The sequence below is a fragment of the Myxine glutinosa genome, chromosome 5 (genome assembly GCF_964187855.1).
Source record: "Myxine glutinosa chromosome 5, kmMyxGlut1.1, whole genome shotgun sequence".
Classification (NCBI taxonomy): domain Eukaryota; kingdom Metazoa; phylum Chordata; class Myxini; order Myxiniformes; family Myxinidae; genus Myxine; species Myxine glutinosa.
This window is the reverse complement of record NC_136265.1, coordinates 50,434,100-50,458,947: the sequence shown is the minus strand read 5'-3', so window position 1 is coordinate 50,458,947 and position 24,848 is coordinate 50,434,100. Positions and strand designations below refer to the sequence as shown.

General features: G+C 46.7%; 1 protein-coding gene across 3 annotated transcripts in view; it reads right to left on the bottom strand.

Annotated features, from left to right (window-relative positions):
* LOC137427551 (cytoplasmic protein NCK2) overlaps nt 1–11,287 on the bottom strand; it is a 181,841-nt gene extending 170,554 nt beyond the window's left edge. The window contains exons 1-2 of one of the 3 annotated variants that reach the window (XM_078778033.1): nt 10,842–11,066; nt 7,042–7,094 (exon numbers count right to left, since the gene is read on the bottom strand). The gene's annotated coding sequence lies outside the window, so the exon portion shown is untranslated. Of the gene's footprint in view, nt 1–7,041; nt 7,095–10,841; nt 11,079–11,237 lie in introns of those variants that run through there. The other 2 variants (XM_078778034.1, XM_078778032.1) reach the window with 2 other exon arrangements.
* Nucleotides 11,288–24,848: the final 13,561 nt, after the last annotated feature.

Here is a 24,848-nt window from a genome sequence, read left to right as displayed (position 1 = left end):
AACGTTGGACTTGAGCCTTTGCCTGCTGTGCAGCTATACAATAGTAAAGAGCCGATGATGCCTTCATTTAAGAAAGTGATCTTCACATCTACAGTTTTTGTGATGACATTCCTGCGTTTACCACAGAGGATGTTAAAAGAGGTGAGTGTCGTGAAATAGAAGTTGGAAAGAAAAAAAATTCAGTTAAAACAACTTTTCCAAAAATGTTTTTAAATGCGTACTGTATGTAGAAAAAAGCCACTCAAGTTTTAAAACACGACACCAAATTTGATCAACCCTCATGTGAATGCAATTACACATTTCCCTTTTCATTTCTTTCTGAAGAGGAGACCAACATCAATAAAAGCTATTCTTTTTCAATATCCAATTTTAGTTGCTTATATTGCAGAAACTATATTCCATTGAAATTCAAAGGTTTTGCATCAATTACATTTCCTAAACAGAATTACCTCTGCCACGAAAGGTGGACGGAGGTTATGTTTTCACCCCGGTTTGTCTGTGAGCAGGATATCTCAAAAAGTTATGGATACATTCAGACAAAATGTGGTGGACAGCTTGGATGTGTGACAAGGACGAAATGATTTGAGTTTGTTTAAGATCCGAATCCGACAATTTTTTTGTGATTCTTCACCATTGAGCGAAAGGGCCAAAAACAATATAGCGCATGATATTTCAAAAGGTTGTGGACTGATTTTGACAAAACTTGGTCGACAGGTTGGGTAGGTGAAACGAAGAAGCAGATTACATTTTAGTTAAGGCCTACAGGCAGATCCGGCCTACAAGTGGGATACAAAACCTAACTGTTCACCCTGGGGGAGGTATGCACTCTACTGAGTGTCATTCTAATTTCACCTGCAACCGTACCATGGAATAGCATCTTTGGAATGTTGCTGTTTAAGAAAGGAATTCGTACAACGTGGAATGGAAAAGAATCTCGTTCATCAAATAATTTGGTGGGAATTTATTAACATTGGTATCGATTTGTAATTCTAAAAAAAGAAACTGAAGTGGGAGTTTGGTTTTCCTTTTTTGACGAGTTCTTTTGGATATATATCATCATGAAGCTGATCAAATACAAACCCATCATTAATTGCTCGTAAATCATCAATAAATATAAAGACGTTTCACCACCTCTGTGCAGTTGTTTATTTCTGCACATGTTCTGGACCAGACTCAGAACAGACTCGTCCATGTGCAGGAATAAATGTGCAAAGAAAGGGGCCGGATCTGAACCCATTGGAATCCGCCACTGTCTGCTGGAGTATCTCATTGCCAAATGTAAAGAAACTGTTGTTAAGAAGAAATCAAATACTTTCTTCAAGTTTTTTAAATTTTTTTATTATTACATGAATATTGATTTTCCTTTACAGACCAGTGTGCTTTTTTTTTCTTTTTTCTTTTTTGACTAATGTATAATTTATTACCTTCTGCAAATGCTTTATCGAGCACTCTGTCCAATGCGGTTATAAGCTTGTCATGTGGAATGTGTGTATAATGTGGAAAAATCACAATTTGATAAACATTTAGCCTTACCCTTGTTATTAATGTTGTGGATACTGGTGATTACAAGTTCGGAATTATCAATGTTCCAGAATTTCTTAATACCAGAATAAAACCTCGCCTCTTCATGTTTGTTTTTGAAGCATTTATAGATTAGTCCCACGGCCCCGGTAATCACGTACGTGTGTGTACGCACGCACACACGCGCACACACACACACACACACACACACACACACACACACACACACACACACACACACACACACACACACACACACACACACACACACACATCAGTGGTTAGAAAGGGCTGTATATGGTTATTGACAATGGTCGTAATAGTAACAGAATCCTGACCGGTGTGATATTCACGAGATAAAGGAAAACCGACGCACTGTTGCAATTCCAATTAAAGGCATTCTCTAAGGTTATGTTGCAAGTATATATATAAACGTTACGACTTCACTTTTTATGTTATTAGGTCATCTCGCCTTAATTGTAAGGGATTAGTTGATAAAATGGATCATGATGTCCGGATGCCCGTCTGGCAATCCATCCGTTTGTTAACTTTATGCTATTTTTGATAATCCTCCCTCATCACCCGGCTGATTGTTCTGACACATGAACACAATACAGTCGCCAACACAATCACTCGGTCTTGGATTTTTACCTCCGCCACCAAAGGTGGATGGCAATTATGTTTTCACCCCTGTCTGTCTGTCTGTTTGTTTGTTTGTTTGTCTTTCCGTTTGTGAACAAAATATCTCAAAAAGTTGTGGACAGATTCGGACGACATTTGGCAGAGATGTAGCGTATATGACAAGGACTAAATGATTAGATTTTGGAGAAGATCCGGATTCGGATCCGGCTACTAAAAAAATTTAAATGATTCTTCACCATTAAGAGAGAGGGCCAAAAACGATACATAGCAGGATATCTTACTATAATTCACCAAATGTCTGTCTGTCCGTTCGAAGGTACCGTAAAAACTGCTGAACCGATCGCAAAGATATTTTGGGTGGATAATCCTGGGATCCCCAGGAGTAAAATAGGCTATTTAGTTTTCCCAATTTCAGCTTTAGTCTCCAGAATTCTCAGGTTTGGACTCCCGCATAACATTCGCGCTTGCATGACGTTCATTGTGATGTCTTCTTACGTCGAGCAACGGTACCCGCCCTACGGGCGGGGCTTCAATTGTGAGGCCCAAATGAAAAGGCTAAATATCGGAAATTGAAGGCTTTTTTTCTTTTAAACGATTTATATAAACATCCGTTAAATCTCGATCGGTGCAGTCGTTTGCGCGGCACCCGGAAAATAACGTCATGCGGGAGCAAGTATCAGCATGATGTGGCAGTGTGGGAGTCCACGTTTGCACCGATCGCTGCACCGTGTGCCGCACAAACGACTGCGCCGATCTCTGCACGGCTGCATCGATCGGATGTGGCATGAAGGAGGATCTGCACTTTGGCATGAAGGAGGATCAGATCGAACAGATCGCTGTCTCCATCGATCTTGCCAAGGCCGTAACACCTATCGGCTCAAAATCATTTTCACTGTTGATTTGGTACAGTTACACGTTTCGGGAGCACATAGAACATAGCGATTGTGAACACGATTATCGATCACGATTCACGATCACGATCATAGTGTATCGATCACGATTTGAAACACGATGGAATAATATTTACCGATATGAACAGTGATGTGGCTTTTATTGAAATTCTAAAGATACTGTTTAGATTTTGATGATTTGCGTGTGATATGATTCAACGGATGTTTATATGAATCGTTTAAAAAATTTTAAAAAGCCTTCAATTTCTGATATTTTGCCATCGCCATATGCAGATTCGCCACGGACCCACGATCGATGTTTCTCTACGTGAACGTACCCGTTTGTTTGCGAACGGGTACGTTTTTCATGGAAGTCCTTCACGAACTTGCTGTCCATGTCTGACGTGTGACTGAAGGTCCTACAGTAATGTGGAATTTATTGGTTTCATGTTTTAGCATTCACCGTATCTGCATTGCCTGTATGCTTCTGGCCTCCCACCCGTGCGTAGCACGGGTATTTCTCTAGTCTCAAAAAGTTATGGATGGATTTGGACGAAACTTGGTGGACAGGTTGTGTGTGTGACAAGGAAGAATCAATTCAATTTTGGTGAGAGATCCAGATCCGGATCCAGCTAGTAGAGTTTTTAAGTGATTCTTTACCATTGAGTGATATGGCCAACCAGGCGGATGGATGCTCTCTACTGAGTGCTGTTCTAGTTTGATTTTGGATCAAGGGGGCTATCAGGGGAGGTCCACCCCCAATTCAGCAGAGGTCTGAACTACAACCTCAAGAGATGACCGTCAGCCCACTCGGGGATATTTATTTTTGTATAGAATATCTCGGCTTGTGGAAGAGCATTAATCAAACATGGCGACAAGTTAACAGTGAACCCAATCTATAAGAATGGATTAAAATGCAAATCTCAGTGTATTTTAATTAAATTGATAATGTAGAATAGAAGGATTCATGAAGCATGTGGTTGATGAATGACATTACAAAAACTCAAGCCTGCTTAAATGGCAAGTTAAGCTCCACTCCGCTCCGCTAAAATACAACTGTACAACATATTCTATGTTTGGTTGTAAAATGAAATTTACTTTAAATATGGAGAAAATGATGTTTGAAATTTCATTCATCAAAATTCCTTTTCCTAGAAGAATCATGAATATTCAGAAGTTACGTAGATAGTCAGGAAACTGCCCCATCTAAGGAAACAGCATGGTTTCTACTGTGATGAAAGCATCAAGGAAAGGTCAAAATATTTGATCATAACCCGTGATGTACATACACTTCCTGTAACAATTATTAAGATTCGACGAACGCACATTGTAATGTTCTGTGGCACAGCAACTGGCTGGGCATGGTCATGTGACAGCTCAACAGGCCCTGGTCACAGAAAACATTATGGTGGTAGAAACTGCAGTGCAGAATTGTTATGGTGAGAGAAAAATGTCGTGCAAGCATTTTCCAGGCACCTTGGTCCACCAGTTCCAGGCACCTTTTTTTTTTTTTTTTTTTTTTTTTTTTGGGTCCACCAGCTGCTTTACTCTCATTCCAGTGGCATTGTGAGGGGAAGGCACTGGTGCTGCCCCATCATCCTGAAGGCTATGCCTGGCTGGGCTGGTGTCCTTAAAGGCTGAAAGGTGAGCCAATAACACACCTATTTTCCTTTCCCTCTTAGGTGGGCATCTGCTTTTCCTTGCAGCAGTCACGACCGAGGCAACGGGATGTGTAAGCTCTGGCTGCCAAGCAGGGGCTACCGCAGGCTGGGACAGTTGTGTCGTCACGCGGCTTGCATTCGGATAGCCGCCGTGCCACAAGCTTGCACCGGATCACTACAGTCTTGCAAGTTTTTCATCTGCCCTCTGTGTGGCTCTCATTGATCTCATCTACATCAGAGATTACAAAACTACCAACGTTAATGCTCATCGTGCTTACAGGTTTTGGGTATACTTCAACAAAATAAAAACGTTTTTTGGAGGTAACCTCTTTTTGATAGCATTCTGTGGTACGTAAGTTCTACATTCCCTTTTTTAAGTGAAAGCGATGAAATGAGAGGATACAAACGAGATGTGGCCCCAGAAAAATCAACAGATGGTTGGTGTAACCCTGTCAAATCCATCACTGATGTATGCTTCTCCTCCATCCCACTCCCTCACTCAAATGGCATCATCGCAGAACGTCTCAACTTATCGCAGAACATCATCGCAGAATGTTGAGATAAAGCAGAACGTCTCAACTGTGTTGGCCTTCAAATCACGTGAACCCAACTCAACCCGCTGTCCCCATTTTATCCGCTCGTACTCACAGCCGACTGGACTTTGTGGATTCATCCACTGATTTTGCTTCTCCTGTCCGCAATCTGCACCTGTTCTTCTCCTTTGGCCACCTCCCCTCCACCTGCCTGGAGATCAGAAAACACCACTCCCACCGACAGGAAGTGTGCAAAAACAGATCTCTCAACAACGAAGCAAATCCATGAAATCAATAATTACCGCCAACATCACCTTTCCCCTTTTCAAGCAGCCAGATATCTGACCATACAGTTGAATTCCATCCCAATCATCTTCTCTGGCTATATAGACTGCTCCACAGGTCATGATCATCTCCATGGACATCTGTCATGGAGATGTGGCGCTGACCAATGGTTGGAGGACCTAAACATCAAAATATCAGGACTGTCTCCCTGGACGCATCTTGGGCATTCGACAGTCTGGCATCCTGCTGTACTGCCTAGCAAGCTCACAGCAAGGGGCATACAAGGTTGTATTCATAGCTGGTTGACTGACTTCCTCCAACAGCACAGTCAATGCGTTCCTCTTGAAGGAACTCATAATAATAATAATAATAATAATAATAATAATAATAATATTCTTCTTCTTCTTCTTCTTTCTCTTCCCATAGCTTTGTCAAATGAAATCAAGTCAGGCAATCCAATGTTATGTCACTCTGGTGTTTCACTTGGAGGGTGATGCATCAATGTGTGCCTCGTACATTGGAAGGACGTCAAGTCGGAGGATCCCCCTGCCAGTATTGGGGCATTGGTGGACGTTAAATATTCCACGGTTTCTTTCACGAAGATTACGCGAGTCATCGCTGGCACTCTCAAAAAATTACAAATTCCTGCCGCAGACCAACATCAATCCTGATCAGCAACTCCCAGAAAGAATTGGGGCAGAATTGTTACCCCCCTACCAACCCCACAAGGTGAGAATAATATGGCATTTTCAAGATGATGTAATCCACCCCAGAATGCTCGGTACGCATGCAAAGAAACCCCTAGAAATAGCGAACTTCAGGGCATTTGAAATGCTATTGTGCATGTGTGATAAGGATTGTTATTTTAAATGGTTCGGAAAGGTTCAAAAAGAAGCCAAAAATATTTGAAAAAATACCTGAGAGAAAGCTGGGGTGTGCCTATGCCAACAAAAGAGTTGGATGGAGACGTCGTATCTGGTTTGGGTGCTTCTGAGTACCGATGGGCAGGTGATACCTGGGGCTTGTGAATGCTTAGAGTATTTTAAAATCAACTTTTAAGATTATGATTTTACTTATTGTTTGCGTTTGGTATCACACTGATAGGTCAGATCTGAATCCGGACATGGACCAAAATCAAATCGGCTTGTTCCCGTCACTTAGTCAACTCATCCACCAAGTTTTGTCACAAGTCGTCCACAACTTTTTTTTAAACCATGCTATATATCGTTTTTGGCTCCATCATTCAATGGGGAAGAATCACTTTGAGAAATTAAAAAATTCTCATATCTGGATCCAGAATCGGATCTTCACCAAAATCAAATCGATTATTCCTCGTCACACACCCAATCTGTTCACAAAGTTTCATCCGAATTCATCCATGAATCTTTGAGATATAGTGCTATATATAGTTCTTTGCCCTATCTCTCAATGGTGAAGAGTCACTTAAAAATTATCGGATCTAGATCCAGATCTTCATCAAAATTTAATAATTTCGTCCTTGTCACTTACCCAACGTCTCCACCACATTTTGTCCGAGTTTGTCCACAACTTTTTGAGATATCCTGTTCACAATCAGATAGACAGAGAGACAAAGACAGAGGTGAAAACATAACCTTCGTCCACCTTCGGTTGCGAAGATAATTATACTAAATTTTTGCATCTATTGCCAATAGGAGAAGTGTGTGTGTGTGTGTGTGTGTGTGTGTGTGTGTGTGTGTGTGTGTGTGTGTGTGTGTGTGTGTGTGTGTGTGTGTGTGTGTGTGTGTGTGTGTGTGTGTGTCATTGCACTTGTATTAACAGGAAACTGGAAGACCTCGACACCTCACATCCACAAATGCTTCTTGTATTTCATATATTTCTGGGAGTCAAGATTTACATCAAGGAACACAATAATTATGATTAACCATTTTGAAATTGCCACACTTCTGTTTAAATGCTTAAAATTACGTTTAAAATAATATTTTTATTACAGATTTCACATCAGCAGCGGCAGATTAAAAGTGCCCGCATCACTGAAAAGGTGCACACACAGCGCATGCGCGAAAGACCTCGTTAGCATTCATGCGTCATTGTGGAGGTCCCGTATTGAGCCAGTTAAAGAAGAAGAAGCTCGTAAAGTGGATTATGTTTATGGCACGCGTGCCGGATTACTCTCGTCTCTAGCATCAAGAAAGTCTTCCGCAACACTAAATCAACATATGTAGTTTACAGAACTTCCTCATCCTCATCTCACCAACAGCAACATATATCCCAAGTACAAATTGGGTACAGCAGTAGCTTATTGGTGAGGACACTGGATTTGCCTCCCAGAGGTTTTTGGTTGACATCCTCGTTGACATCCTCATTGACATAGTAAGGGCCTGGTGTTGGCTTAGCGGTTAGGGTGCCGGTTTGGGATCCTAGGATCCTGGGTTCGAATCCCGGTCGATCGCTGAATTAACACCAGGGGGGTTGACTCACCCTGTCATCCTTCCGAGGTCGGCAAATTGAGTACCAGCTTGCTGGGATGAATGATCCCGGTGTGTACCCCGGTTTAGAATAGGTACACCGTATCCCTGCGCATCGTAAGAGGCGACTAAGGGTTGGCGTCAGGAAGGGCATCCGGCCATAAAAACATTGCCTCAAACAGGGAACCATGATTGTCATGGGGCCCGCAAGGCTAACCCCCGCTCTAGCGGGGAAAATGGCCTTAAAAACGATCATTCATTCATTCATTCATCCTCATTAAGGAAGGATGACTCCACTCTCTGCCACTCCATTCCTCTTCCCTCAGATCGGCAGTCTGCAGCCTCCTCACTCTCTGAAGACCTGGACAAAATCACAGACTGGTCAAACAAGTGGAACATGTCTTTCAATCCTGCCAAATCTCACTCTCTTACTATGTCTCTCCGAAAAGATCGACTGGACAACCCTCCCATCTACTTTCTCAACAATCCTCTCCAAGAAGTTCTGTCACTCAAGCTTTTGGGTCTCACTATCTGCCATGATCTTTCTTGGGAAAACCACATTTCCAAGCTGGCCTCCAAAGCCAGTCGCCGACTGGGCATCCTCCGTCGTGCGAAGTCCTTCCTCGGCACACCTGAGCTCCTCACCACTTACAAGGCTTTCATCCGCAGCTCAATGGAATACTGTTCTCCCCTATGGGCTGGTGCTCCTGCCTCACACCTGGCTCGGCTTCACGCTGTTGAATCCAAAGCTTTCAAAATCATTGGAATCTCCCGCGATGAAGCTATCTCTGAGGGCCTTTCACTCACTCACCGCAGGCAGGTAGGTGGTCTTTCTGTCTTCTACCGACTCCTCTCCGGCCTTGCTCCCCCAGCTCTCTCTGTGCTCTGTCCCCCAAATATTCCTACAGGTCGCACAAGATCTGCCAGCAACCCTCTGATGGTTAAACTGCCGAAATCTCGGCTCTCTGCTCACCTTCACTCTTTCATTCCTCTTTTCTCCCGCCTGTGGAACAAACTCCCACACTCCCTTCAATCCCTCTCCTCCCTCCAGGTCTTTAAAACAGCTGTTCACCACCATCTCTTATCTTCCCCCATCCATAACCTTGATCTTTTCTACCCCCACTAATTCACCCCAGATCCACCTTGTTTGAAATTCCAACTTATTTCCTGGAAATCCTGGCAGTGTCCATATGTTTATACCTCTCCCACCCCCCCCCCCCCCTTCACATGCCTCCCCCCCTTCACATGCCTCCCCCCCTTCACATGCCTCCCCCCCAAAGCCCTCTCCCTCCCACAGATCTCTCGATGTCTCCATGTCTCTCGGTCCCTGCTCTCAAATGTTGTGTTTGTGTCCTTCCCCCTCTCTCCCCATCTTGTCTACCGCTCCCGATGTTATTTGTTTTATGTGTCTGTTTGTCTTTCTGTGTGATTAATGTTCGCTCTTTCACGAGCCTCGATCTTGTATACAAAAAAAATTCCAAGCTTCAGGAAGTCATTGGCTTCAGAAGAACTTCCATCACAAATAGATTGTTGGTACAAAATAAATAAATAAGTATATGCTGCCTCATTAACAACCTTTGAGGCAACTATCAGGGATACCTCTTCACAGGGGTTGTACCCCCAATGCAGCCGGGGGTAAAATCTTCCCTGCTGCCCAGATTCGTCAAGGCAGCGGGGTCACGGTCAGAGAGCCGATTGGTCCACACGGACTGGCCCTTTCCCTCTTGTCTCTCTCTCCCTCTCTCACACTGTCCCACCCTGTCGTGGCCCTGACTTTGTGAAGGCGGGGGTACACCATCATGGATGTGGGGGATCTCCGGGTCGCTCCTGGGAGATCGATCGGATGTCTCCATGCTGCATGCTTGTTTGAGAGAACTGTCCGGGGCTATACAACAACAACAACAACAACATTCAGCTGGGAACACCCTCCCTACCACAACATTGGGTGTCCTGTATTGAAAACACTTCCATTCTTGTCAAAATCCCATGTGCAAGCTTCTTCATTTCCTCTAACGAAAGGATCACCTATCTATTTCATAATGCTCTTACCAGCTGTCTTACACAATGGAAGTTGGACTGCAATGTCACACCAAACCCATAATCACACAATTCCGTCAAATCGCGTCCGACCACTGGTGACATTCATGATCAGATTTGTCCAAAAAACCCAATACTTCCAGCCTTCTCTCCATGCATCCAGCACATAAAAGGTCTGCCTCTTCTTCATCTCCCAGGCTGAACATGTCGATATTCTCAGTTGTCAAGGTTTCAAATAAAGTCCAGCTTAATGGGATAAACCCTCTTTCCCCAAGTCCTCCTACTTCCCTCCATTCTTTGTTTCTTCCACGCACAGTAGCCGTTTAAGCCATCCACATATGACGTACGCAAATGGGGAATTATTTTGTTTATTTTAACTTTTTCTGCATCCCCAAATTCAACTTCCCATATACGTTGTCCTTCCACGAACCTCTTCCCCACATCCTCCCTTCACCTACCGGACAGACGTAGACGGACGATACAGGACCAGATGATTTTTCCGAGCACTATTAGTATTATTTAATTTGCCAGTCAGGTAGCGGTGACGTCATTGCGTTGAAACCCTCCGACTCATCCCGTCTATACGTCCGAGGGCCAGGGCAGCCTTTCCTTGCAGACGACACAAAGCAGAAACGAAGAGATTAGACGAGGAGAGCGGCCACGACGATAGTAAAGCAAACTGGTGATGTGCTGCGAGGTCCAATACAAACCAAGACCTTTGGCTTTGGATCCCGAGTCTCGGGCTCGTAGGTTCGACCGAGCAGGACAAACAAGCATAAAAATCACGGTCAGGCAAAGGACATTCATCACGGTCGGTTCCCTCACCCGCTTCGCCTCGGCCTCGGCTCTGAGGTACGGCTCAGGCTACCTGCATCCGGCCTGGATCTTCCACATGGCTGCTCCACCCGGAACCCGCGTACATCCTTCCGTACTTGATTTGTGTCCGAAGTCCGAAAGGAAATGTTTTTAAAATCCCCGAATCAACCACTCGCTCTATCTCTTGTCTGTGTATCACACACGCCGCTTGAGCGAGTCGTGCCGCAGCACTCACTTCCTCCGCGCACATCCGGAACTACTTTCCTCAAAAAACTATCCTCTTTAACCTTCAGATTATTATTTATTATTACTATTTCAAGTCAGGACCTGAACCTGTAGTTCGAGGATGAAGCGTTTAAATTTTTTATTTCATCGTCATTTTGTTCTCATATGGACGGGACTTGCCTCTGAGGAGGTCGAGGTGTGCAGGTCTGACCGTTGAGCGGCTCCAGCGCAGCCCTCTCCGGTTCTTCCTCTTCCACCGCTGGATTATGGATACGTAATGCATCTTCCTCCCTGTGCCACGCTGGAGCCTTCGGTGGAAATGCTGAGGGGTTGTGCCGTCTACGATACAATACAAAGAACTTTGACGGAAGACGTGGCCATCAGGTTCAGACCAATCACGCCTGATGTGTTGTGAGAATGTGGGTGCCTGGTCATAATTAAATATATATACGTATATGTACATGTATGAAATGGATATATATATACTGTATACAGTCACGTGAAAAAGTAAGTACACCCCATGTACAGTTTTGACTTTCTCAACATATTTCAACATACAGCTATTTGATCTTCATTTCAACAATATTGATAGATAAAGGTGATATAATTCAACAAATATCATGAAACATTTACATTTTGTAGTCCATTGTATCGTTTAAATAATAAACATAAATGCAAATTTCGCATGTGGAAAAAGTTAGTACACCCTTGGCTCTAATAGGTGGTATTGCCCCCTTTGGCAGAAACAACCTCAAGTAGGCGTTTCTTATAACTGTCTACCAGTCTCTGACATCGACTGGGAGAAATTTTTGCGCACTCCTCCATGCAGAGTTCTTTCAGCTGTGCGATGTTTGAGGGGTTTCTTGCATGCACAGCTCGTTTCAAATCCCCCCACAACATCTCGATGGGATTTCGATCCGGGCTTTGACTTGGCCATTCCAGAACCCTCCATTTCTTTCTTTTCAGCCATTCCTTGGTGGATTTACAGGTATGTTTAGGGTCATTGTCATGTTGCGAGGTCCACCTTCGGTTGAGCTTCAACTTTCCGACAGATGGCCTCACATTATCCTCAAGCACCCTCTGGTACAATGAAGAATTCATAGTGGATTCTATGATGGCGATCTGCCCAGGCCCTGATGCAGCAAAGCTGCCCCAAACCATAATATTTCCACCACCATGCTTTACAGTTGGTATCAGGTTCTTGTGGTCAAATGCTGTCTTTGATTTTCGCCAAACATGTCTTCTGGTACTGTCGCCAAATAGCTCGACCTTTGACTCATCTGTCCAGAGCACATTGTTCCAGAAGTGCTGGTCTTTGCTGTCCAGAAAGAACATCAGGGCAAGACTAAAGTTTGCCAATGAACACCGAGGCAAAGGTTTCCTCCTGGCACACCTCCCACGTAGATCAAATTTGTGCAGCCTCTTTCTAATGGTAGACTCGTGCACTTTGACATCAACAATGGCAAGAGCTACCTGTAGGTCCCGTGATGACATTCTGGGGTTCTTGGAGACTTCTTTCAACATCTTGCGGTCTACTCTCGGGCTGAACTTGCTGGGGCGGCCTGGCCTGAACAAGTTGGCAGTTGTTTGGAATCTTCTCCACTTGTAGATGATCTTCTGGACAGTCGAATGATTGATTTCAAATTGTTTTGAGATCTTTTAAAATCCCTTCCCAGACTTGTAGGCATCCATAATCTTCTTTCTGAAGGCCTCAGAGAGCTCTTTTGATCTCGGCATGGTGACGCCGCACACTTCAACAACAAAGAGCAAACCAAACTAAATGTCTGAGGTTCCTCCAAGAGTACCTCCAAGATCCTCTGACGATGTTCTAATCATTTGCACCTGAGCTGGTGCACCTGATTCCAAAGGTGGGCGGTCCGCTTCGAAAGTCCGCTTATCCGCTTATCCGCTGCAGCGGACTAACGTTTTCGAAGCGGATAAGCGAATCGGAACAACCCCCGGAAACCGAAGCGGATAAGCGTAAGCGGACTACCGAAAAATTAAAGCGCATCGCGATTCGCCAAATCAGCTGTTAGCCTGAGCCGTTACTCTAGAATTGTGAATATTTATTTAAGTGAATAATAAGTGAAACCCTAACAACTCGGCTCTTGCGACATAACGCATTATATCATAACGTTATGTTCACGTCATGGTTTACGACATGGTTGTAACATAACGCATTACATCATGACGTTATGTTCACGTCATGGTTTACGGCATGTTCACGACACCATGACGAATAAACGGCAGTCCGTTGGCCCGCCATCTTGTTGACTTGTTTGTGTCTGAATAACCAAACGTTACAGCTCTCGCCCAATCTCTTCCCGCTCGAGTTCCGTGATGCTTGGGTAACTCTATTTCTCAGGCATAACACGCCGCTCCCGAGCTCTGCCTCGGTCGAGCGCGTGTTCAGCTACGGGTCGGACATCCTCAGGCCTAAGAGGTCGGCCCTGGCTGCACCGAACTTCGAGGCCCTCGTCTTCATGAAGGGCAACCTCCAAATCCTCAAGAAGGCCCACGAGGTGGAGGAGGAAGACGAGGACTAGTCAACAGACTGCTAGTCTGTTGACTAGTAGACTCTCTTGTCAAAGAAAGGACGGGCAAATTGATTTTTCTTTAATGTAACTTGCATATATTTAAATTATATTTAAATTAACTGTAGAGTAGAGTAGAGTCGAGTGGAAAACTTTATTTCAATAAATTTTGAATAAATTTTATTTAAATAAAAATGTATATTTTTGATCTTAAAAGCTTTGTTTGTCTTTGTAGTAGTTAGAAATGGCTATTTAGGCTTAAAAAGCATTAAATTCCCTTTAGAAACGTCAAAAATCGCTTTAAAAACGTCGAAGCGCTTTTAAAAAATCGAATCGAAGCGGATAAGCGGATAAGCGGTAAGCGGACTAAGATTTTCGGCCGCTGAAGCGGATAAGCGAATCGGACTACACGGGCTGGCGGAGCGGATAAGCGGTAAGCGGACTTAAAATTTTCCGAATCGCGCCCACCTCTGCCTGATTCTAATTTTAGGTATTTGAAGTAGTGATAAATGTAGGGGTGTACTTACTTTTTCCACATGCGAAATTTGCATTTATGTTTATTTAAATTATGCAATGGACTGCAAAATGTAAATGTTTCATGATATTTGTCATATTATATCACCTTTATCTATCAATATTGTTGAAATGAAGATCAAATAGCTGTATGTTGAAATATGTTGAAAAAGTCAAAACTTTACATGGGGTGTACTTACTTTTTCATGTGACTGTACATATTGTTACGTTTGTGAGGGGGTAGGCAATGGATTACCTTCGGGCCAGGTAGGATTGTATAGGATAGTGTGCTCCGAATTTCACGATGAAGAAGAAGAACCCCTATACCTAAGTAGGGACCCGTTAGACCGGATATCGTGTGAGAGTGTATCTTTGTCCCCATGACGAGGGGTGGGGTTATGTTAATTAGTTAGGGATTAAGGGTAAATCCCCTGTATGTAAATCGCCTCTGTGCGTTTGTTCGTTATAACACACACCACATCCGCCAGGCACTCCACACCTAAAATAAACACAAAATAAAAGTAGCAGGAAAAGGACATTGAGCACCAGCAATGATACTACCAACCGGGTCATCACAAAGGCCGGAAAGTGGCCATGAGGCCACGCCCCGAGGAACGATTGGTCAGGACGGCCATGGAGCGAGGAGATGGGCTCGCTTATTGGAGCACGCGCGGACGGAACAAAAGACTTTGGTCCCGGCATTTTCCCGCTCATTGCGCTGGGTTCTAATTGCGAACAGTCACAGTTTCTTCCTCCTTTTGTCCCGGGCTATTGAAGAAATACAAGCGTTTTCTCCCTCTTGCGTTGGGGCAGTCACCACGAGCAAAGTTATACTCTTGGGTCCTGGCTTTAGTGACGGGCGGACGCATCCGCGCATTTCATTTTCTTTGCTTGGTCCGGGCGATCGGTTCAAGCGGCCGCATTGTCCCTTTCACTGGCTCGTTGGTGCTGGCTGCGTGGTGACTGGGTGCGCTGAGAGACTGCGGTGCTGTGTGAAGCAGACGAAGAAGACGACCGTGGCCTGCTCGCTCGCGCTTGGCGGCTGGAGTGAACGAGCTGCGCGCCGGGGCCTGTTTCCCGCGCCCGGACTTCGTGCCGAGGCCTGTTTCCCGCACACGGACTTCGTGCCCGGGCCTGTTTCCCACGCACGGACTTCGCCGATTAGGAATCTTAGAGTACCGTGCATTCTTTGTTTTCTGGAATTTATTTTATTAAACCTTTTTATTGTTACATTTGAATTCAGTGTTGGTTTGAGTTGATCAGCGTGGTTCAAAGACGTCCAGTGGAATCCATGCAGGTAAGAGCTTCGCTCCCATTCGCTGCCTCATCCCCCGTGCTTATTTACACTCCATAGTTGGATTGAATGCCTCGGAGTGATAAGCTCGATCGGCTATTCGTCCCCAGCGGATCTTAATCCCCAGGAACACGACAATATATATGTTTATGTATGAAATAATTACATACTTATATTTATGTACATGTATGGAATAAACATATACAGTACATATATATGTGTATATATATATATATATATATATATATATATATATATATATATGTATATATATATATATATATATATATATATATATATATATATATATATATATATATATATATATATATAATATATAATTATATATATATATACATATATCTGTTCATGTATGAATTAAATGTATACATATCTATATATATAAAACGCAGTTTGTGTGTGTGTGTGTGTGTAATGTTACCGATAGACTCCTAAACAGAGAGGCTCACGTGCTTGATATTTGGCATAGACATGGCCATTGAGCCTGGAAAGAACATGGCCGACCTAAAAAAAATTATTTCATAATATTTTTTTTACCATATTTTTACCTCAGCGCATTTCAGCGAGGAATATTATGCACGGAATCTGAGGCGGTGGCAGAGCAGCACGCTGATTCGCTCAGAGCGATCACGTGATGTTCCTTGCCGCCATAAACTCACAATTACGCGTTCGCACGTAATTCAGAGCGAAAAGCGATTGCGTGTTTTCACATTTCAGCGAGGAACATTGCCATTCACACCACATAGGTTTTTTTTTTTCTTTCATCTTTAGATCCATATTTTTTTCAGCGAGGAATATTATACACGGAATCCGAGGCGGTGGCAGAGCAGCGTGCTGATTCGCTCAGAGCGATCACGTGATGTTCCTTGCCGCCATAAACTCACAGCAAGTAGCATAGATTTTAGCATGATTAGCATTTAGCATGATTTAGCATGATTTAGCATGATTTAGCATAGATAGTAGCATGTTTCACATAGATTTTTTTTTCAGCGAGGAATATTATACACGGAATCTGAGCCGGTGGCAGAGCAGCGTGCTAATTCGCTCAGAGCGATCACGTGATGTTCCATTCCCGCCGCCAGACCATTGAACATAAAACACAGTTTGTGTGTGTGTAATGTAATGTTACCTCCCCTCCCCCCTCCGTCCTCCCCTCCCCCCTCCGTCCTACCCTCCCCCCTCCGTCCTACCCTCCCCCCTCCGTCCTCCACTCCCCCCTCCGTCCTCCACTCCCCCCTCCATCCTCCCCTCCCCCCTCCATCCTCCCCTTCCCCCCCCCTTCCCCTTCCCCCTCCCTTCCCCCTCCCTTCCCCCTCCACCCTACCCCCTCTGCTTTCCCCATCCCCTTCCCCCTCCACCCTACCCCCTCCCCTTTCCCCATCCCCTTCCCCCCTTCCCCTCCCCCTTCCCCACCTCCCCCTTCCCTCCCCTCGCCCTTCCTCCCCCTCCTCTCCCCTCCCCTTCCCCTTCCTCCCCTCCCCCTCCCTCCCCTTCCTCCCCTCCCCCTCCCTCCCCCTCCCCTCCCCCCTCTTCCTCCCCCCTCCCCTCCCCCTCCCCTCTCTCCCTCCCCTCCCCCTCCCCACCCCCTCTCCCCCCTCCGTCCTCCCCTCCCCCCTCCATCCTCCCCTCCCCCCTCTCCCTCCCCTCCCCCCTCTCTCTCCCCCTCCCCCACCCCCTCTCCCCCCTCCGTCCTCCCCTCCACCCTCCATCCTCCCATTCCCCTCCTTCCCCTCCCCCCCTCCATCCTCCCCTTCCCCCCTTACCCTCCCTCTCCCCCCCTCCCCTCACCCTCCTCCCCCTCCCCCTCCCCCTCCCTCCCCTCCCTCCCCTCCCCCTCCTCTCCCCTCCCCCTCCTCTCCCCTCCACCTCCCCCCCTCCCTCCCCTCCCCCTCCCCTCCCCCCTCTTCTCCCCTCCCCCCCCGTTCCCCTGCCCTCCCCTTCCCCCTTCCCCTCCCTTTCCCCCTCCCCCCTCTTCTCCCCTCCCCCCCCCGTTCCCCTGCCCTCCCCTTCCCCATTCTCCTCCCCTTCCCCATTCTCCTCCCCTTCCCCATTCTCCTCCCCTTCCCCCTCCCCCGCCCGGCAATGCCGGGTACTTCTGCTAGTCTATATATATATCTGTGCAGTGTCTGTGATGTGTTGTATTGTATTGTGTTGTGTTACTGAACTACTCCCTCAATGTTTTTGGAAATCGCACCAAACTTCTAGTATGCACCGATCTCTACCGTCGGTATGTCCTAAGGGTATTTTATTTTGAAAAAATTTCCAATATCTTTTTTTGGGGGGAATTTTTTTGGGAAAATTTTTTTTTTCCCCAACTTAAGTTTTCAACTTCAATTGTTTATAAAATGTGATATCACGTATATTACAAATACATTTGTACATTATGATTGTTTGAATTATGATTGGTGTAAACCATGACAAAATAGCAACTCAGGTACAGTCATTTATCTATATATCTACAAATCTGAGCAGTGTCTGTTGTCACTGAACTACTCCCTGAAACTTTTGTTTCCGTGGTTGTGAAGTATTTTTAATAACGTGGTGGTGGTTTTGAATCACGTGGTGGTGAGGTATTTTGAATTATGTGGTGGTGAGGTGTTTTTAATTATGTGGTGGTGAGGTGTTTTTAATTTTGTAGTGGTGGTGTTTTCAATTAAGTGGTGGTGAGGTGTAATCGTCCCAAACTTCCAGTCTGCACCTACCCCTCCCGTATGTATGTGCTGAGGGTTACGTTTTTGAATTATATATATTTTTTCAATCTAAATCTTCAACCTAAATTGCTTGTAAAAATGTAATATCACAAACACTACAAATAAATTTGTGCAAAATAATTGTTTGTATTATGATTGGTGTAAATCATGACAACACAACAACTCAGGTACAGTCATCATCCTCAGCTGAAATAAGGCCGTTCCTCAGTATCGACTGCGCTCGCCTCACCAAGCTAGTATATATACAGTATATATCTGTTCAAGTATGAAATAAATACATACATATATCTGTTCAAGTATGAAATAAATACATGCATATATTTACATATATCTGTTCATGTATGAATTAAATATATACATGTATCTGTTCATGTATGAAATAAATATATACATATATCTGTCCAAGTGTGAAATAAATACATATACATATATATATATATTGTTGCGGTTTTGTGGTTTTATAATAAAGGTTCATTTCCCCTCCTAGTTAGTTACACTACAACATGTAGCCTCGTTTAAGCTCAGTTATTTCTTAGTAAATGTAAGCGTAGACCGTTCCTGTGTTAGTTTTGCGTTGAGTAGGATAATGAGAATTAGGTGCCCTTATGATGCTTCGATGCTTTTGGTTTTGGCGCGAAATACCACGAGGCAGGCCTGAACAAGTCGACCAAGGCCGAAGGAAGGCGGAGGAGGAGCCAATGGTAAGCATGAGCCGCCAATCAGGGCTCGATGGGGAGTGACTTACCACTGCGGCAAAAGGCGGGGTTTGGAACGTTCGAGTCGGGCTAGGGCGGGGCGATATAACCCTGTGCCCAGAGCCCCCCACCTCAGTTATGAGATGAGCGCAGGGCACGTCAGACGAGTTATGAGAGTTTGGGGTGTTGAGTTATGAGACAAGCCCATGAGTCTGTCAGTTCGGAGCACTCAGTTACGAGATCGGAGTTGTGAGAATACGGCAGTTCAGTTGAGTTGAGCATAACCCCGTTGTACACGAACTTGCCCTGCTCCCCGCGCTCTGCGCAGTATTAATCGCGCTGTAAAGACGACCCGCGCCGGGCAACAGACGCGCGCTTTTCCTCCTGCCTGCCTTTGCCGATATACACGCCGCGATGATTTTCCCGCCTGCCTGCCTTCGACGGGACACATGCTGTGACCGCCAGAGGGCCACGCCGGTGAGCTGTTCCTGGAGCGACCGAAGTAGGCGCGTTCGGCGCGCGAACATTCTTCTTCCATTTCCCCATGTGAGTGATCGGGCCCGTGTCTGGGAAATAGGTTAAGACTGCTTAAGTTCTTTCCTGTGTCCCTTCTTCTACCAAATCATTGTAAATAGGGTAAATGAATCTGTTCTTCCTTCTGATTCGACCGTCTTGTGTTTTCCATCATTGACCTCGCATGGTACGAATTAGATCGCTCTGACCGGGTTCTATAGCAAGGTAACAGCACGAGTCACGTGGTACGCCATCCGCTCGGGTGTACTCAATTACGCGTGGTTCGTGCGAGACTCGATCCCCGCTTCCGCTGCGGCGTGGGTACTCAAGGTACGCGTGAAATTGTCCCGAAGCCCTTTTCCACGTCTGCCCGGAAGTGGTGACTCAGTCTCGCGGTTTTGAAGACCCAGAGAGAAAAGGGGCTTAATCTCCCCTTTGTAAGGGAACGGGCTTCGGAAAACCGCAAATATATATATATATATATATATATATATATTGTTACAGACACGACTTTGATGTTAAGGTGGGCCGAGCGGAATGGCCGTCGTGTCCGCACAAATTACCCGATTGTACTCGAACGTTGACGGAGCCGCGCTACGCTGGATCAATAAAGGAAAAAGAAGACACCCGGCTGGATTATAATGACAGACACCAATGTTTCGATTCTCAATTATATTCGTACGGAAAGGTTAGATTACAGGGGCTAGAGGTATATCACAGGAAGACAGGCACTTAGACACACTCTTATATTGACCCCGGACAGACGACAGATAAACGGGACAACGGCTGACTCACACGGGGGTTGATGGCAGGGAAAGGCAGGTATCGGTGGCTCCAGGTGCGCCTGGGCTCGGGGCAGAATCCACACGGTTCGGTCCGGTCCAAAGATGCGGGGAGGTCACAGCGCTCGGAGGTAACGTTCTTTCCCAGGCGGGTTCGCTTCCTCTCAGCGATCGCAGGCAACGTTCTTTCTCAGGCGGGGCGCCTCTGACTCAGCGCGCGCAGGTACTTCTTTCTCCAGCTGGGGGCGCATCTCTCTCAGCGCTCGCAGGTCCTTCTTTCTCTTCAGCTGGGGGCGCATCTCACGTCACGTCCGCTCAGTCGCCACGTATATCCGGCGGGGAGTGACACGCCCTCGGCTCGTTAGCTCCGCCCCAGATGGAATCGGTCCGCCCTTCTGATTGGGTGCGGGGGGGGTTACCAGGCTCCGCCCTTGACGAGGAGCTGACAGCCAGCCCCTCTGGTAACCCCGTGGAGCGCCGAGCCGGTGTGAGGACGCATCCTCCCCCGCGCCGCCGCGCCGCCCCCATCTCCTCTGTTGTTGTAGTTATAGTTGTGGAAGAAGATGGAAGGAGGTATGGAAGATGGAAGGAGGTATGGGAAAGGTCCTAAACTCACTACTGATGCCATATAATCACATTCTGGTGCAACGAAGAGTCATAATTAATGGAAACGAGGCCTTAACTGACATAGACTAAGAATAACTAGCAAGATGTCCGAAAGTTGTCTACGTGTGGTGCGGTGGACCTGGGCACGACATTTAATGGGGGAATAAGGGGAAGGTCGGCTCTACTGATTGTTGTTTACAGACAATGGGACTAGGGAATGGGGGATTGGGGATAGTTGGGGAGTATTGGGGAAAATAGGGGAATATTTACAAGCGGATATGGAGGCCAAATTCCATATTCGCAACATTGCACCCTTCTCTACCCTCGGGGCGTCCCGACCCGATAAATTTTTACCTACTTTAGTGTGGCACGCAATGTAGTTCCCTCTACTATTAACTCTACCCTGAGTGCGACAGTTTTACAGATATTCACAAATGAGTAAATATGTCCCCCTGAGACGTTGCACCCTTCTCCTCACAGAAACACACCCACAGGATAACCGAATCCGGAAAGAATTCGCAAACTAAACATACAGCCGGTAGGGAGCATTATTTACACGACTACGCTGCTATTTACACTACGATCCAGGACCTGTTTTTGGAGGAACACATGCAGATGTTATGCATAGAAAGAGCGCGCTTGCCAGCATCGATACACCAACCCACGAGTGCTCTGTGGCCGACGGCCTTTAATAACGTGCAGAGCACCCCGTCCCAGCATCAAAAGCACCACCCCACCACCAATCGGTGCAGTCACCATTGTTCATTGGAATAAAAATAAATTCGACAACCCCTAACCCTGCAGGTGTCTCTTGCTCTTCTTGTGGTGCACTTGGTGTTAACTAAAAGTGGTTCACCTGTATGGCATAGGTGCCACGTTGACCCATAGGTCCATCCCCGGGTGGTGCTTGGCCGCAAACGAACTGCGGTCCATTGTGGGTGGCCACAAACATTGCGGTCCATATGGTGTATCGCGATCCCGGCAGCAAACAGCGAAAGTGCAGGCCCACAACTGCGCAGCCAGCACCTCTCTCTCCTCTCTCTCTACCCCAAAGCCAGATCCTCGGAGGTGGGAGACAAAAGAAGCAGACAAGTGAGTAAGGTGGTAAGGGCGCAAAAGTGCACGCAATGTAAGGTGATGCACACTGGGGGCACATGGGAACCAGGTGAGACAGGTACGTTCCTATCGTACGCCCCCCCCCCCCCCACCAGGTAACCTACATGGCCCCTCCCTTACCCCTTACTGTATCCACAAAACACAACACTACCCATAAACATCTACTTTACAAATCAACAAACATCCCTACTGTCTTCCCCGTTCCTCCCATAAACCAAATTCGTCTTCTCTCCCTCCTAACCAATCAAATTTGCCATTTTCAACTCTCATCAAAATTTGCCATCTCCAACTGCACATCAAAATTTGCCATTACCAATTCATCATCAGTCCCTCCTAGGGAGGGAGAGATGGAATCACCCCAATGTCTCATCCACGTCGTGATGCGTCTCACAAATCCACAGCAATCTCATTTCCTGCAACAAAACAAAGAAAACACAGGTGTGGAGTCATCATCATCACCACAGGTAAGTGGCTGCGTATGGTGCGACAGGTTCATCAATCCTAACTATTTCCTAAATGACTTTAACAACTTTACACTACCCGGGGTCTTTCTCCGGCAAACCATTGGCCCTCTTACACTATGGGTTCTAAAAACAATTCCCATTGGCCAAACTGTGGTGCGCTTCAATTTGGGGTCTCACTCCCCCGATTCATCTCCCGGTGCCCTCGTACAATTTCTGGGCTGCGGCGTGTACCTCTCCCAGTGGGTCTACCCACCTGCACACCTCCACCACTGCAGTTGCCTCCGAGCTTACCTGCTCCTTGCCCTAACCTAACTACCTGGGGAAGGCCCTCTGGCACTCTCCCCACTCGGTGCCCTCTCTGGCACTGGGCTACCCGGGTCCGTCCTCCGGATCCTCGGGCCCCATCCACAACTCTACCGGCTCCCAGAGCCCACCTGCGGCCTCACCTGGCCGACATCCTCACAGTGGTGGAGTGCCCAACCAACTACACGCACTAACAGGCTACACGCCCAGCCATTTCCACAACACTAATGCACCCATTCACAACACCATTCTGCAACCGCACCACAAGTGCCAATATCCAACCACAATTTACCTGTACCCTCTACCTAACACTTACACTACCCGCCCCGGGTACTCGTGAAAGGGGGTCCACTCTTCCCCCATCCACACCTTCGCACCATGCACACCACTCCGTACCACTTACTCCAACTCTCTCCACACACTGTACTTGCACACCTGTGCTCTCACACCTGGTGCCACCTGCACCCTTCTCTCCCCAAGCGCATTCGCGCTGATCCACAACACTCACTACTCATACACTGCTCCACACACCTGTCCAGTTGCACACCTGTGCAATCACACCTGTTCAATTCTCACACACACAGCATCATCTCAGCTAACTACTCCCTTCTGAAACTTGCGCTTCCAGTCGTCCCTTTAAACTATTGCGCTCCCACGTCATTATCATCCATACTAATCTACCTGCGTCCCCACTACAGGTATCAGTCACTAACTAAACTTAACGTTACCTAATGTCATCTTCTAGATCCCTACACACAATATCCTAACCCACCCGGGCTAGTTTTCACTGCCATACACCCCATAAGCTATTGCTCCTTTGCCCCCTCATGGGAAGGGTGGCAGGGATTTGCCATCCCACCCCATCGGGGGTCTCTCACTACCAATTTTGCACATCAAATTTCAACAAATTAAAAATTTGCCAATCATCTGCCAATCACTGTACCATTACCAATCATCACTCTGCCAATCCTTTGCCAATCATCAAATTTTGCTTTTCTCTAATTTTGGGTCCAAAACACTAACCTCATCACCCAGTCTACTCACTAATACTTCTCGGTGCGCCAATTCCTGTCCAAAGCCCGGCTTCGTAAAGCCAAACAATGAATGCTGGTTGTTTTGTGCCAGCGGCTGGATACGTCCGGCACTCGGTGCAGGGACGGGGGCTTACCCGGGCCGAGATCCCACGCATCAACTCGGCGTGGAGCCATCCAATGTCCCGATCTCGACCTGCCGGCACGTCTCAATAGAAAGTGGTCGCCATGACGACCCTTCCTATCCTGCCGCCCGCTCCGCCTGGTGGAGCACGGACGCGGCCGTTCAAAGCGAGGCCCAGCACGCACCGAGGGGCCCGATTCGGCTATAAGTCGTTCTAAACTCTACCCCGTCTAACGTCGATGCTTCACCTGCATGCTTACATCCCGCAGCCCGTTCCTTGCTCACACATCCAGCCGTGCCCATGCTCCTCGTCGTACCTTTCCTTACACACCCAGGTACTCTCATTCCACTCACAGACTTGGTCACACACCTGACCACCGAACACTGTGGCACACATTCGTTGCTCGCACACCTCAACCAATACACCTCTTCGCACCCCCTCCTCGGTCACCTCCTCTGTGACAATCACAGGTGTGCCCTCATTCGCACACCCAACCACGTGCCTCACCACCAACTCCAGCGTGCATTCCCACTCACGCTCTACCATTCCAGGTGTGCATCCTTCCATCCCAGTGTACATCCTCGCTCACCTGTCACAACCAGCTCACTCTCCTTGTCACTCTCACTACTCTCACCTCCATTCTGACAGCACACTCACCCTTACTCTTGACAGCGCACTCTTTCCTCATGCACCTGTCCGTCACACACCTTTCTCGTGCACACTCTTGCGTGACACCCTCTGTAACACTTACCACACACGCTTCCATGTGCTCCTTCGCACACGCGCTACGACCGACTCACTCTCGCCAGCACACTCACTCCTTGGCACGCACTTTTTCCTCACACACCCCAGAGTCGGACTTTCTCGCACACCTCCTCTTTCGCACACCAGACCTGTCACACACCTCACCAACGGCCTTTCACGAACACCCGGATCCAAACCAATCCCCAAGCTTCTTAAATCCCCTGGCGCATCATACGCAACGACCATATTGGTCACCACTTACACCGGGTCCTCTTCCTCTTCGCTTCTCCTCCATCACCTGCGAATCCCTCATCCGGTTAATGAGCACATCATCACGAT